General features: G+C 39.3%; 1 protein-coding gene across 8 annotated transcripts in view; it reads right to left on the bottom strand.

The window, feature by feature from the left end:
* The window catches only part of SCEL (sciellin), a 226,792-nt gene that overhangs the window by 158,009 nt on the left and 55,733 nt on the right, over nt 1-13,050 (bottom strand). Inside the window, exon 1 of one of the 8 annotated variants that reach the window (XM_073795332.1) lies at nt 250-404. The exons of 4 other annotated variants lie outside the window; for them this stretch is intronic. The gene's annotated coding sequence lies outside the window, so the exon portion shown is untranslated. Of the gene's footprint in view, nt 1-249; nt 405-13,050 lie in introns of those variants that run through there. 3 more of the 8 variants (XM_073795333.1, XM_073795334.1, XM_073795337.1) reach the window with 3 other exon arrangements.

Below are 13,050 nucleotides of genomic sequence, written 5' to 3'. Positions count from 1 at the left end.
AAATAGGCTTTCATTTCTCTGCTGCCCGGAAATGTGTAAAGTTGTGGAGAATTTAAAAGCAATGCCATCTAAAATCACAACAAGGAGCAGCAGAACTGTTGACAAGTAGAACAGTCCATTGGAAGCTGTTAAAATTTCACTGGAAAAAAGACAGAGAGTAAGTTCTAATTTTAATCACTTGCAAAGAAAACAGGGAAAGTTATGCAATAAAGCAGAGATATTTACATTTGCAAATATAATTCAACTTACCTTTCTTGAGCAGATAAACCGGGACTTTTTGTCTAAACAGCCTGCAGTGAGTCCCTAGGTGGATCCAGCTGAAACTAATGGGTACCTGGAGTTTACTGAGTGCAGTTTCCACCTCCACCTGCCTGTGTTAATGAACAGATCAGAGGCTTCTCCCTCAGTGGCTGAGTCACACAGGGAGGAGATGGGTGGTGTAAAAGAGGGTGTCAACTTGTACAAATACCAATTCAATTAAAACAGCTCACTCATGGACCTGCTGTCTTTGGTGAATTCTTTGTGTAATTTATGGCCTTGGTAGACCAAAAATATGTACTCCTGTTATCACCCTTTTAATTGACATCAACAATACCCACAACTCTATCCCTCACGAGGTGCCGCAGTATCCAACCTATTTTGGATTCTCTTTTAAAAAACAAAACACAAAACTTAAGGTAGGAGGAATCTCTATCTGCCCGTGGTACCTGGAAGGCTGGGGCCCAGATACACACACAGGAAATGTACTGCTGGTAGGGATCAAGATCCTTAGGAAAGAAAAGTCCTTTGGAGCCCTGAGATCAGGAAATATGAAAGGAATCTATTACACAAATTCTACACATGGAATTCTGGTAAAACTATCAAAGGAAAAGTACATCCTGAAATATAAGAATTTTGAGCTTTTTGTGATTTCATCACCTATAAAAATGTGAAAAGGATGCTGGAAACTTCTTTCACATCTGAGGGCAGCAGTCGACTCCAGTGTCAACACCTGCTTCTGGTGAGGAAGGAACAGTGCAGAAGAGCCACGCTAGGTGCAGGTTCCTATTACAGGTTCTGAAATGTACCTTCCGTGGCAGCCAGGGAGGCTTTAAAGAAGCTTAGTGAATCTGGAACATTGCTGAGAGGAGTGAGTCATTAGAATTTCCTGCGTCATCTTTATTCATCTGTCACACCAATAATTAACCAAATCCTCCCCATTTCAAGACAGCTCCTGAAAAACCACAGTCCAGCTGAGCTATAGTCACAGAAGGGACTATAAGAAGATGTAGAAACATTCAGATTAGAGGGTTCAGGCAATTGCAGGATGCAGTCATGGATTGGGACAACCCTTTCTTAATGTGCCCTTATTCTGGGCTGAGGAATTTGAAAATCTAAAATGGAAAATGTTCTCTAAAAGTAATGTGTATATATATATATATATATATATATATATATGTTTATTCAATGCTTTCATAGAATTATATGTGTACAAGATATTTTAGAAATACGTTTTAAATTTCTGTGATGCCCATAAATGTCGGTTGGACTGAGGTTGGATATTAATATTACAGATGAGAAAGTTGAAAAACCAAGATGTGACTTGTCTCATCTCAAAAAATAAGTAAATTAGAAGTATTATATTCAGGATCATTCAGCATTCATTTAGCTGAATGAAGGGCTAAAATAGTTTCAGAGCTAGCTTGTAGGGACAAGTAGTAACTTATATTAAACATGTTATAGAAGGCTTAAATGTATGTTTTCATCCTTCATAAAATATAGAACCAGAAAAAAATTTTCTACTTTGCAATGAAGAAAAATATACTGCCCAAAATACATTTAAACCTTTTGAGCTTCCAAACAATTATTTCTGCATGGAATTGAGGGTTTCTTTTATTTTATATACTGGAACCCATACCACTAAGCCACGTCAGTGTCTTTCCATTTAGAACTAAATCTTTGATTCAAGAAAGGGCTAATTCTAAACACTTGGGCAAAATTCAGACCTCCTCATTGCTGAACAGACATTCAGCCAAAAGACTGCTGAAAATTAAGAATCTCAGAGTTCAAAGAGGCCAATCAAGAATGTGCACGGGGGTGGAGGTGGCCAAATAGGTTTGGCCTTAGTTTCACTCAGGCCTGGAGCTGGGGAGCCTTGAGCACGCTTAGAATAACTTGGCTTTACCACGCCTATTTCACTGGGAGTGGCGGAGTTCTTGAGGTCTCTTTAGAATGTAAGCTCCTAGGCTGTGATGGCGAATGTTTTATCGTGGGTGCCAATGCCGACTGCTTGACGCTGGCTGCCTGGGGGGACATGATGAGGTTTGTAAGGCAACTTTGAACTTGCACAGGAGAGAGCCACGATTGATTAGCAATGTGTGCCACAGGCCTCAGATCGGGGGAGGGTTTGCTGAACCTATCTCCCCGAACAGGACAGTGCTTTTTCTCTGTGTTGTATCCAGTGAAACAACCAGCCAGAAACGAGCACTTATTACCACATAATAATGAAAACAGCAAATACTTATATAGCACTGTTCATGTGCCAGGCATTGTTCTAAGAACTTGTCATACATTCATTTAAGAATTGCTATTAAAAGACTGTTACTTCCTGTTATACAGTCTGAATGTTTGTGTTCCCTCAAGACTGTTATGTGAAATCCTAACCTGCAAAGAAAGATGATGGTGTTGGGAAGTGGGGCCTTTGGGAAGTGCTTAGGTCATGAGTGTGGAGCCTTCATAAATGGGATTATTGTTCTTATAAAAGAGCCCCCTCCCCCGAGCTTTCTAGCTCCTTCCACCACGTAAGGACACAGTGAGAAGACGCAGGCTATGAACCAGGAAGAGGAGCCTCACCCAACCATGCTGGCAGCCTCATCTCAGACTTCCCAGCCTCCAGAACAGGGAGAACCAAATTCCTGTTGTTTATAAATTGCCTTGTCTGTGTAATTTTGTTATAGCAGCCTAAACAGACTAAGATACCTCCTCATCCCAGAGAGATTCAAAAAGTGATGCTGAAAATGCAAAAAAATACAAACAGGACAAATCAGCATCTCAAAGCTCTCTAATCTGTCATGCAGGGACTTTGAGAGGTTGAAAGATAGAGGGCTCCCCACTTTTCTCCCAGATGGAGAAAATAAATGTTATGTACATGTTGAAACAAAAGCGGTAACAGTAGAGTGCTAATTACAGAACCAATTTCTCTTTGTCTGGGAGTAGACAGATGCCAGAATTAATGAGTTATTGCCTTACTGCCAGTGCTGCAAGAGCGGGTGCATTGCTTAATACGCACTGATGGTGCCAGCATGATGCAGACCCACAGAGAGCCCAGGAGAGACCCCACGGGAGCCTGTGTTCCATCATCTCTGCAGATCCACTATTCACTATGAGCAATCACTTCATCCTCAGGTCCACGTCTTTCTTGCTGCAGGGAGATGGACGAGATCAGCCTCTTTACCACGTGGACAGGCCGCAGTGAAGAGATCAGGACTCCATACCTGCACTCTATAGACAACTTCATGAGGAACCAGGAGGGCTCAGCCCTGAGTTCCTGAGGCTTTCTGACTCTTCTTCATGCTCCAACAGGCAACTACCCTTGCCCAGAGAAACCAGAAGAGATTAGGCAAGGCTGATGATGAGTATAATGATGCTGATAAAAGCAACAACGACAGTAGTTTAAGTGTGGGCCAGTCATTGCTTAGTGCTTTATGTATGTTGTTTCATTTAATCCTCACAAAAACCTTACACTATAGGAACCATAGGAACTGCTGTTAGGTCATGATAGAGAGCAGAAAACAAAAGCCTAAGATCACACATTTGGGAATTAGACATGTCCAGAATTCCAGCATAGGCAGGCTGACTGCAGAGCCCACATTCTTGGATATGAAGGTCCACTGTCTCTCCAAAGTGCCAGAAAGGCGATAGGCACTTTACCCAAGAAACCATGGCTGGATTACAGGGTGCGCTAAATTTACAGCAGGTCTGAGCCCTGAATAACAGGTGACAGAAAAGTACAATGGCTTTTAGCAGGAAATGTGTATATATACGCATGTATGTAGGCGCTTGTATCACTCATAGCATCAAAAATAATAAACCACAGCCCACATGTGTTAGATCAAAATATCAGACAGGAGAATGGCCAGCAGTTGCTACAGAATCTAGGTCCTTTATTGATGGTGTAAATCTAGCTCACCAGTTTTCTTTTCTTTTTTCCTTTCAAATAGACTACTTTCAGAGCAGTTTTAGGGTCACAGCAAAATTGAGAGGAAGGTACAGAAAAAAAACATATACCACCTTCCCCCAGATACACAGCTTCCCCTATTTATCAACATCCCTCACCAGTGTGGTACCTTTTTTATAATCGATGAACCTATACTGACACATCATCATCATTCAAAGTCTGTAATTTACATTAGCACATCACTCTTGGTGCTGAACATTTTATGGGTTTTGATGAATGTATAATGACATGTAGCCACCATTACTATCATACAGAATAGTTTCACTGCCCTAAAAATCCTCTGTTCTCAACCTAATCATCCCTGCTTCCCCACAACCCCTGGAAACCACTGACCCTTTTGCCGTCTACGTCAGTGGTCCCCAATCTCTTTGGCACCAGGGACTGGCTTGGTGGAAGACAATCTGTCCACAGACCAGGATGGGGGGTGGCTCAGGAAGTAATGCCAGCGATGGGGGAGCAGCAGAGGAAGCTTTGCTTGCTCACCTGTCGCCTGCCTCCGGCTGCATAGCCAGGTTCCTAATGGGCCGTGGAGCGGTACCAGAGGTTGGGGACCCCTGGTCTATGTGGTTTTGCCTTTTTAAAAATGTCATATAGGGGCTTCCCTAGCAGTCCAGTGGTCCGGCGGTTAAGACTTCACCTTCCAATGCAGGGGGTGCAGGTTCGGTTCCTGGTCGGGGAGCTAAGATCCCACATGCCTCACGGCAAAAAACCAAAACATAAAACAGAAGCAATATTGTAACAAAATTCACTAAAGACCTTAAAAATGGTCCACATCAGGCTGCATGTACTGTATGTGGAGCAGTGTACAGTGAAGCAGAGGCAGAGCGGCTCCGCGAGCTCCTCTCTCTCCACTTTCCCATAGAGAACCCTGACTGGCCACTGAGGGTGAGCCACAAACATGCCCTCATGCCCGGCGAGCCCACGAAGTCACTATCATATGACAAAGGCTTTGCTGCAATTCATCTTCCACCCTGTGTACTTTCCGTTTGCCTTCCTGGCCGTGTGGATGAAAGGCTCTTGGTGCTACAGCCAGGAGTCAGTGCTGTGCCTCTGAGGTGGGAGAGCGAACTTCAGGACATTGCTACACAAGAGACCTCCCAGCTCCACGTAATATCAAACGGCGAAAATTCTCCATCTCGCTACCAACACCCAGCTTCACTCAACGACCAGCAAGCTACAGTGCTGGACACCCTATGCCAAACAACTAGCAAGACAGGAACACAAGCCCACCCATTAGCAGAGAGGCTGCCTAAAATCATAATAAGCCCACAGACACTCCAAAACACACCACCAGACGTGGACCTGCCCACCAGAAAGACAAGATCCAGCCTCATCCACTAGAACACAGGCACTAGTCCCCTCCACCAGGAAGCCTACACAACCCACTGAACCAACTTTAGCTGCTTGGGACAGACACCAAAACCAACAGGAACTATGAACCTGCAGCCTGCAAAAAGGAGACCCCAAACACAGTAAGATACGCAAAATGAGAAGACAGAAAAACACACAGCAGATAAAGGAGCAAGATAAAAACCCACCAGACCTAACAAATGAAGAAGAAATAGGCAGTCTACCTGAAAAAGAATTTATAATAATGATAGTAAAGATGATCCAAAATCTTGGATTAGAATAGAGAAAATGCAAGAAACATTTAACAAGGACCTAGAAGAACTAAAGATGAAACAAGCAACGATGAACAACACAATCAATGAAATTAAAAATACTCTAGATGGGATCAATAGCAGAAAAACAGAGTCAGAAGAACGGATAAGTGACCTGGAAGATAAAATAGTGGAAATAACTACTGCAGAGCAGAAAAAAGAAAAAAGAATGAAAAGAACTGAGGACAGTCTCAGAGACCTCTGGGACAACATTAAATGCACCAACATTCGAATTATAGGGGTTCCAGAAGAAGAAGAGAAAAAGAGGGACTGAGAAAATATTTGAAGAGATTATAGTTGAAAACTTCCCTAATATGGGAAAGGAAATAGTTAATCAAGTCCAGGAAGCACAGAGAGCCCCATACAGGATAAATCCAAGGAGAAACACACCAAGACACATATTAATCAAACTGTCAACAATTAAATACAAAGAAAACATATTAAAAGCAGCAAGGGAAAAAGAACAAATAACACAAAAGGGAATCCCCATAAGGTTAACAGCTGATCTTAAAGCAGAAACTCTGCAAGCCAGAAGGGACTGGCAGGACATATTTAAAGTGATGAAGGAGAAAAATCTACAACCAAGATTACGCTACCCAGCAAGGATCTCATTCAGATTTGATGGAGAAATTAAAACCTTTACAGACAAGCAAAAGCTGACAGAGTTCAGCACCACCAAACCAGATTTACAATAAATGCTAAAGGATCTTCTCTAGGCAAGAAACATAAGAGAAGGAAAAGACCTATAATAACAAACACAAAACAATTAAGAAAATGTTTATAGGAACATACATATCGATAATTACCTTAAATGTAAAGGGATTAAATGCTCCCACCAAAAGACACAGACTAGCTGAATGGATACAAAAACAAGACCCATATATATGCTGTCTACAAGAGACCCACTTCAGACCTAGAGACACATACAGACTGAAAGTGAGGGCATGGAAAAAGATATTCCATGCAAATGGAAACCAAAAGAAAGCTGGAGTAGGAATTCTCATATCAGACAAAATAGACTTTAAAATAAAGACTATTAGAAGAGACAAAGAAGGACACTACATAATGATCAAGGGATCGATCCAAGAAGAAGATATAACAATTGTAAATATTTATGCACCCAACATAGGAGCACCTCAATACATAAGGCAAATACTAACAGCCATAAAAGGGGAAATCGACAGTAATACATTCATAGTAGGGGACTTTAAAACCCCACTTTCACCAATGGACAAATCATCCAAAATGAAAATAAATAAGGAAACACAAGCTTTAAATGATACATTAAATATGAATGGACTTAACTGATATTTATAGGACATTCCATCCAAAAACAACAGAATACATATTTTTCTCAAGTGCTCATGGAACATTCTCCAGGATAGATCATATCTTGGGTCACAAATCAAGCCTTGGCAAATTTAAGAAAATTGAAATTGTATCAAGTATCTTTTCTGACCACAATGCTTTGAGACTAGATATCAATTACAGGAAAAGATCTGTAAAACATACAAACACATGGAGGCTAAACAATACACTACTTAATAACGAAGTGATCACTGAAGAAATCAAAGAGGAAATTAAAAAATACCTAGAAACAAATGACAATAGAGACACGACAACCCAAAACCTGTGGGATGCAGCAAAAGCAGTTCTAAGAGGGAAGTTTATAGCAATACAATCCTACTTAAGAAACAGGAAACATCTTGAATAAACAACCTAACATTGCACCTAAAGCAATTAGAGAAAGAAGAACAAAAAAACCCAAAGATAGCAGAAGGAAAGAAATCATAAAGATCAGATCAGAAATAAATGAAGGAAACTATAGCAAAGATCAACAAAACTAAAAGCTGGTTCTTTGAGAAAATAAACAAAATTTATAAACCATTAGCCAGACTCATCAAAAAAAAAAAAAAAAGGGAGAAGACTCAAATTAATAGAATTAGAAATGAAAAAGGAGAAGTAACAACTGACACTGCAGAAATACAAAAGATCATGAGAGATTACTACAAGCAACTCTATGCCAATAAAATGGACAACCTGGAAGAAATGGACAAATTCTTAAAATTCACAACCTGCCAAGACTAAATCAGGAAGAAATAGAAAATATGAACAGACCAATCACAAGCACTGAAATTGAAACTGTGATTAAAAATCTTCCAACAAACAAAAGCCCAGAACCAGATTGCTTCACAGGCGAATTCTATCAAACATTTAGAGAAGAGCTAACACCTATCCTTCTCAAACTCTTCCAAAATATAGCAGAGGGAGGAACACTCCCAAACTCATTCTATGAGGCCACCATCACCTTGATACCAAAACCAGACAAGGAGGTCACAAAGAAAGAAAACTACAGGCCAATATCACTGATGAACATAGATGCAAAAATCCTCAACAAAATACTAGCAAACAGAATCCAACAGCACATTAAAAGGATCATACACCACGATCAAGTGGGGTGTATTCCAGGAATGCAAGGATTCTTGAATATACGCAAATCAATCAATGTGATACACCATATTAACAAATTGAAGGAGAAAAACCATATGGTCATCTCAATAGATGCAGAGAAAGCTTTCGACAAAATTCAATACCCATTTATCATAAAAACCCTGCAGAAAGTAGGCATAGACGAACTTTCCTCAACATAATAAAGGCCATATATGACAAACCCACAGCCAACGTCTTCCTCATTGGTGAAAAACTGAAAACGTTTTCACTAAGATCAGGAACAAGACAAGGTTGTCCACTCTCACCACTCTTATTCAACATAGTTTTGGATGTTTTAGCCACAGCAATCAGAGAAGAAAAGGGAATAAAAGGAATCCAAATCAAAAAAGAAGTAAAGCTGTCACTGTTTGCAGATGACATGATACGATACATAGAGAATCCTAAAGACGCTACCAGAAAACTACTAAAGCTAATCAATGAATTTGGTAAAGTAGCAGGATACAAAATTAATGCACAGAAATCTCTTGCATTCTTATACACTAATGATGAAAAATCTGAAAGTGAAATCAAGAAAACACTCCCATTTACCATTGCAACAAAAAGAATAAAATATCTAGGAATAAACCTACCTAAGGAGACAAAAGACCTGTATGCAGAAAATTATAAGACACTGATGAAAGAAATTAAAGATGATACAAATAGTAGGAGAGATATACCATGTTCTTGGATTGGAAGAATCAACATTGTGAAAATGACTCTACTACCCAAAGCAATGTACAGATTCAATGCAATCCCTATCATACTACCACTGGCATTTTTCACAGAACTAGAACAAAAAATTTCACAATTTGTATGGAAACACAAAAGACCCTGAATAGCCAAAGCAGTCTTGAGAATGAAAAACGGAGCTGGAGGAATCAGGCGCCCTGACTTCAGACTATACTACAAAGCTACAGTAATCAAGACAGTATGGTAGTGGCACAAACAAAGAAATATAGATCAATGGAACAGGATAGAAAGCCCAGAGATAAACCCACGCACATATGGTCACTTTATCTTTGATAAAGGAGGCAGGAATGTACAGTGGAGAAAGGACAGCCTCTTCAATAAGTGGTACTAGGAAAACTGGACAGGTACATGTAAAAGTATGAGATTAGATCACTCCCTAACACCATACACAAAAATAAGCCCATAATGGATTAAAGACCTAAATGTAAGGCCAGACACCATCAAATTCTTAGAGGAAAACATAGGCAGAACACTCTATGACATAAATCACAGCAAGATCCTTGTTGACCCACCTCCTAGAGAAATGGAAATAAAAACAAAAATAAACAAATGGGACCTAATGAAACTGCAAAACTTTTGCACAGCAAAGGAAACCATAAACGAAACGAAAAGACAACCCTCAGAATGGGAGAAAATATTTGCAAATGAAGCAACTGACAAAGGATTAATCTCCAAAATTTACAAGCAGCTCATTCAGCTCAATAACAAAAAACCAAACAACTCAATCCAAAAATGGGCAGAAGACCTAAATAGACATTTCTCCAAAGAAAATATACAGACTGCCAACAAACACATGAAAGAATGCTCAACATCATTAATCATCAGAGAAATGCGAATCAAAACTATAATGAGCTATCATCTCACACCAGTGAGATGGCCATCATCAAAAAATCTATAAACAATAAATGCTGGAGAGGGTGTGGAGAAAAGGGAACACTCTTGCACTGCTGGTGTGAATGTGAACTGGTACAGCCACTATGGAGAACAGTATGGAAGTTCCTTAGAAAACTACAAATAGAACTACCATATGACCCAGCAATCCCACTACTGGGCATATACCCTGAGAAAACCATAATTCAAAAACAATCATGTACAAAATGTTCATTGCAGCTCTATTTACAATAGCCAGGACATGGAAACTACCTAAGTGTCCATCATCGGATGAATGGCTAAAGAAGATGTGGCACATATATACAATGGAATATTAGCCATAAAAAGAAACGAAATTGACCTATTTATAATGAGGTTGATGGACCTAGAGTCTGTCATACAGAGTGAAGTAAGTCAGAAAGAGAAAGACAAATACCGTATGCTAACACATATATATGGAATTAAAAAAAAAAAATGTCATGAAGAACCTAGGGGTAAGACACGAATAAAGACACAGGCCTACTAGAGAATGGACTTGAGGATATTGGGAGGGGGAAGGGTAAGTTATAACACAGTGAGAGAGTGGCATGGACATATATACACTACCAAACGTAAAATAGATAGCTAGTGGGAAGCAGCCGCATAGCACAGGGAGATCAGCTCTGTGCTTTGTGACCACCTAGAGGGGTGGGATAGGGAGGGTGGGAGGGAGGGAGACGCAAGAGGGAAGAGATATGGGAACATATGTATATGTATAACTGATTCACTTTGTTATAAAGCAGAAACTAACACACCATTGTAAAGCAATTATACTCCAATAAAGATGTAAAAAAAAAAGTGGTCCACATCAAAAATATCTTTAAAAAAATTTTCATAGTTGGAATCATACAGTATGTAGCCTTTTCAGACTGGCTTCTTTCACTTAGTGATATGCATTATGCTTCCTCCATATGTCTTTTCAAGGCTTGATAGCTCATTTCTTTTTAACACTGAATAATGTTCCGTTGTCTGGATGTACCACAGTTTATTTAGCCATTCACCTAATAAAGGGCATCTTTGTTGCTCCTAAGTTTTGGCAATGATGAATAAAGCTGCTATAACCATCCATATGCAGTTTTCTTTTAAAAAAATTATTTACACAATGTTTTGAGCTAGTCATATATGTTCATTTTTCAGAAATTAAAAGTATAAGAAGGAATACAATGAAAAGTCTTTGTGTCCCACCAAACCTCAGTCTCCAAAAAAAGGGTAGTTATTAGTTTCTTCTGGGTCCTCCCAGAGCCATTTATACAAATACAAACAAAGGTAGGGTATAGATAATTCCTCTATTTTTATACAAACATTTGCATATTACACTACTGTGATTTTTTTTCCTTTAACATTATATCCTGAAGATCTTTCCACACTGTGTTTTTCACAGCTGCCTGGCATTCCATTATATGGGTATTCCATAATCTATTTCATCAATTCATTATTAATGGACATTTCTACCATTTCTAAGCTTTTGCTAACAAACAATGCTACAGTGAATAGCACTGCACATAAACATTTCGCACACATGTGTATATGTCAAATAAATTCTTAGAGATGTAATTGCTGGATTCAAGGATTTATATATTTTAACTTTGGTAGATAAATATTACCAAATTGCCCTCTGTTATGAATTTACCAACTTATCGCTCTAATTCTCTTTTGTCTTCTTCAGTGATTTGTTCATTTAACAAATATTAAGTACCTAATATGTTTCTAGTACTGTTTCAGTTCCAAAGGACAGAAAAATTAATGAGACCTAGTGATTGGTCTCCAGGAACTCACCATGTTTGGAGAGATAGACATTGAAGTAAATAGCTATAACATACCAGGATAAAGTAATACAGAGCAGTTTTGTGGGTTTCAGATAGTGGAGACTAAACAATTCCACCTGGACCTGGAAGATGTTGTTGACACTGAATTTTGAAGTTCGAGTGGACGATGATTAGGTGGTCAAGAGGGAGATGAATCATCCAACCACTTTGCCTTCCTAAATTTTCTTCTTAACATCTTTCAGATTTCTGCTTATGAATATAATTTAGAGTTTGGCAATCTGAGGCATGGCTGGTTCAATTAATGAGAGATGGAGCAGAGATATAATTGGGTAAGTAGGACTTGCCGCCAAACTCTCCTCAATAGTGCAAAAGTTGAGAAACCCCGATTGAAGGTTTTGCTACTTTCTTCCTCATTGCTGTACCCACCAGAACCAGCCGTTTTGTAGCCCAGCAATACCAGTTCCTCTGGGCCAAGAGTGAGGTTTGGAGCAGACTTTCTATGATCACTTTACCAAACTATCAGAGATCAGCATAGAATGATCATTGGATATTTTAACTGCTCCAAAATCTTCCAATACTTTATCAAGCTTCTAATAGACTTATGTGAATATCTTTATGGAAAAAGTCTTACTTTAAAACCCAGATTGTTATTTCATAATTTCGTGATCATCATTTCTGATTTTCTTCAATTCACTGTCAACCTTTCCGTTTTACATCAGTCTCTCCATAGCCAAATATTTCATGGTATTACATCTTAAGCAACCCCTTGCAATCAGGGGCCTGTATATTTAGCTTTATTCTAAACATGTAGCACAGTTCTGACTCACAGTAGCACTCAGTATTGTTGATTGCATGTTGGAATAATAATCATAAACAATAAGAGTGCATATACAAGGGGTATTCACTGTTTGCCAAAAATCTGGTTTATCCGTTTTATAAACCTGATTTTCTTAGCAGATTTTTCTATCTCTGGCTGGACTATAGACTATATAATAGGCTGAACTAAAGGCTATATTATTGGCTCTTCAATTCACCTACAGGCTACAGCATGCACTGTTCTCTTAAAACAGGAGAACATTTCTCCGCATCTTGTAGAGACTGCTCAAATCGTAATTACCAGAGCTGCACTTATTACCCAAGGTTGAAACCTTCATTGTCATTGCCTCCTCCTTTCCTCTCTCCATTCCACATCCTCATCCAATTAAATGGTGACTGGCCCATCACTCTCAAGTCTACCTCCTAATTCAGTCCAACCTTC

This window comes from Tursiops truncatus, chromosome 18 (genome assembly GCF_011762595.2).
Source record: "Tursiops truncatus isolate mTurTru1 chromosome 18, mTurTru1.mat.Y, whole genome shotgun sequence".
Classification (NCBI taxonomy): Eukaryota; Metazoa; Chordata; class Mammalia; order Artiodactyla; family Delphinidae; genus Tursiops; species Tursiops truncatus.
The sequence above is the reverse complement of the archived record's forward strand: the minus strand, read 5'-3'. Positions and strand labels throughout refer to the sequence as shown.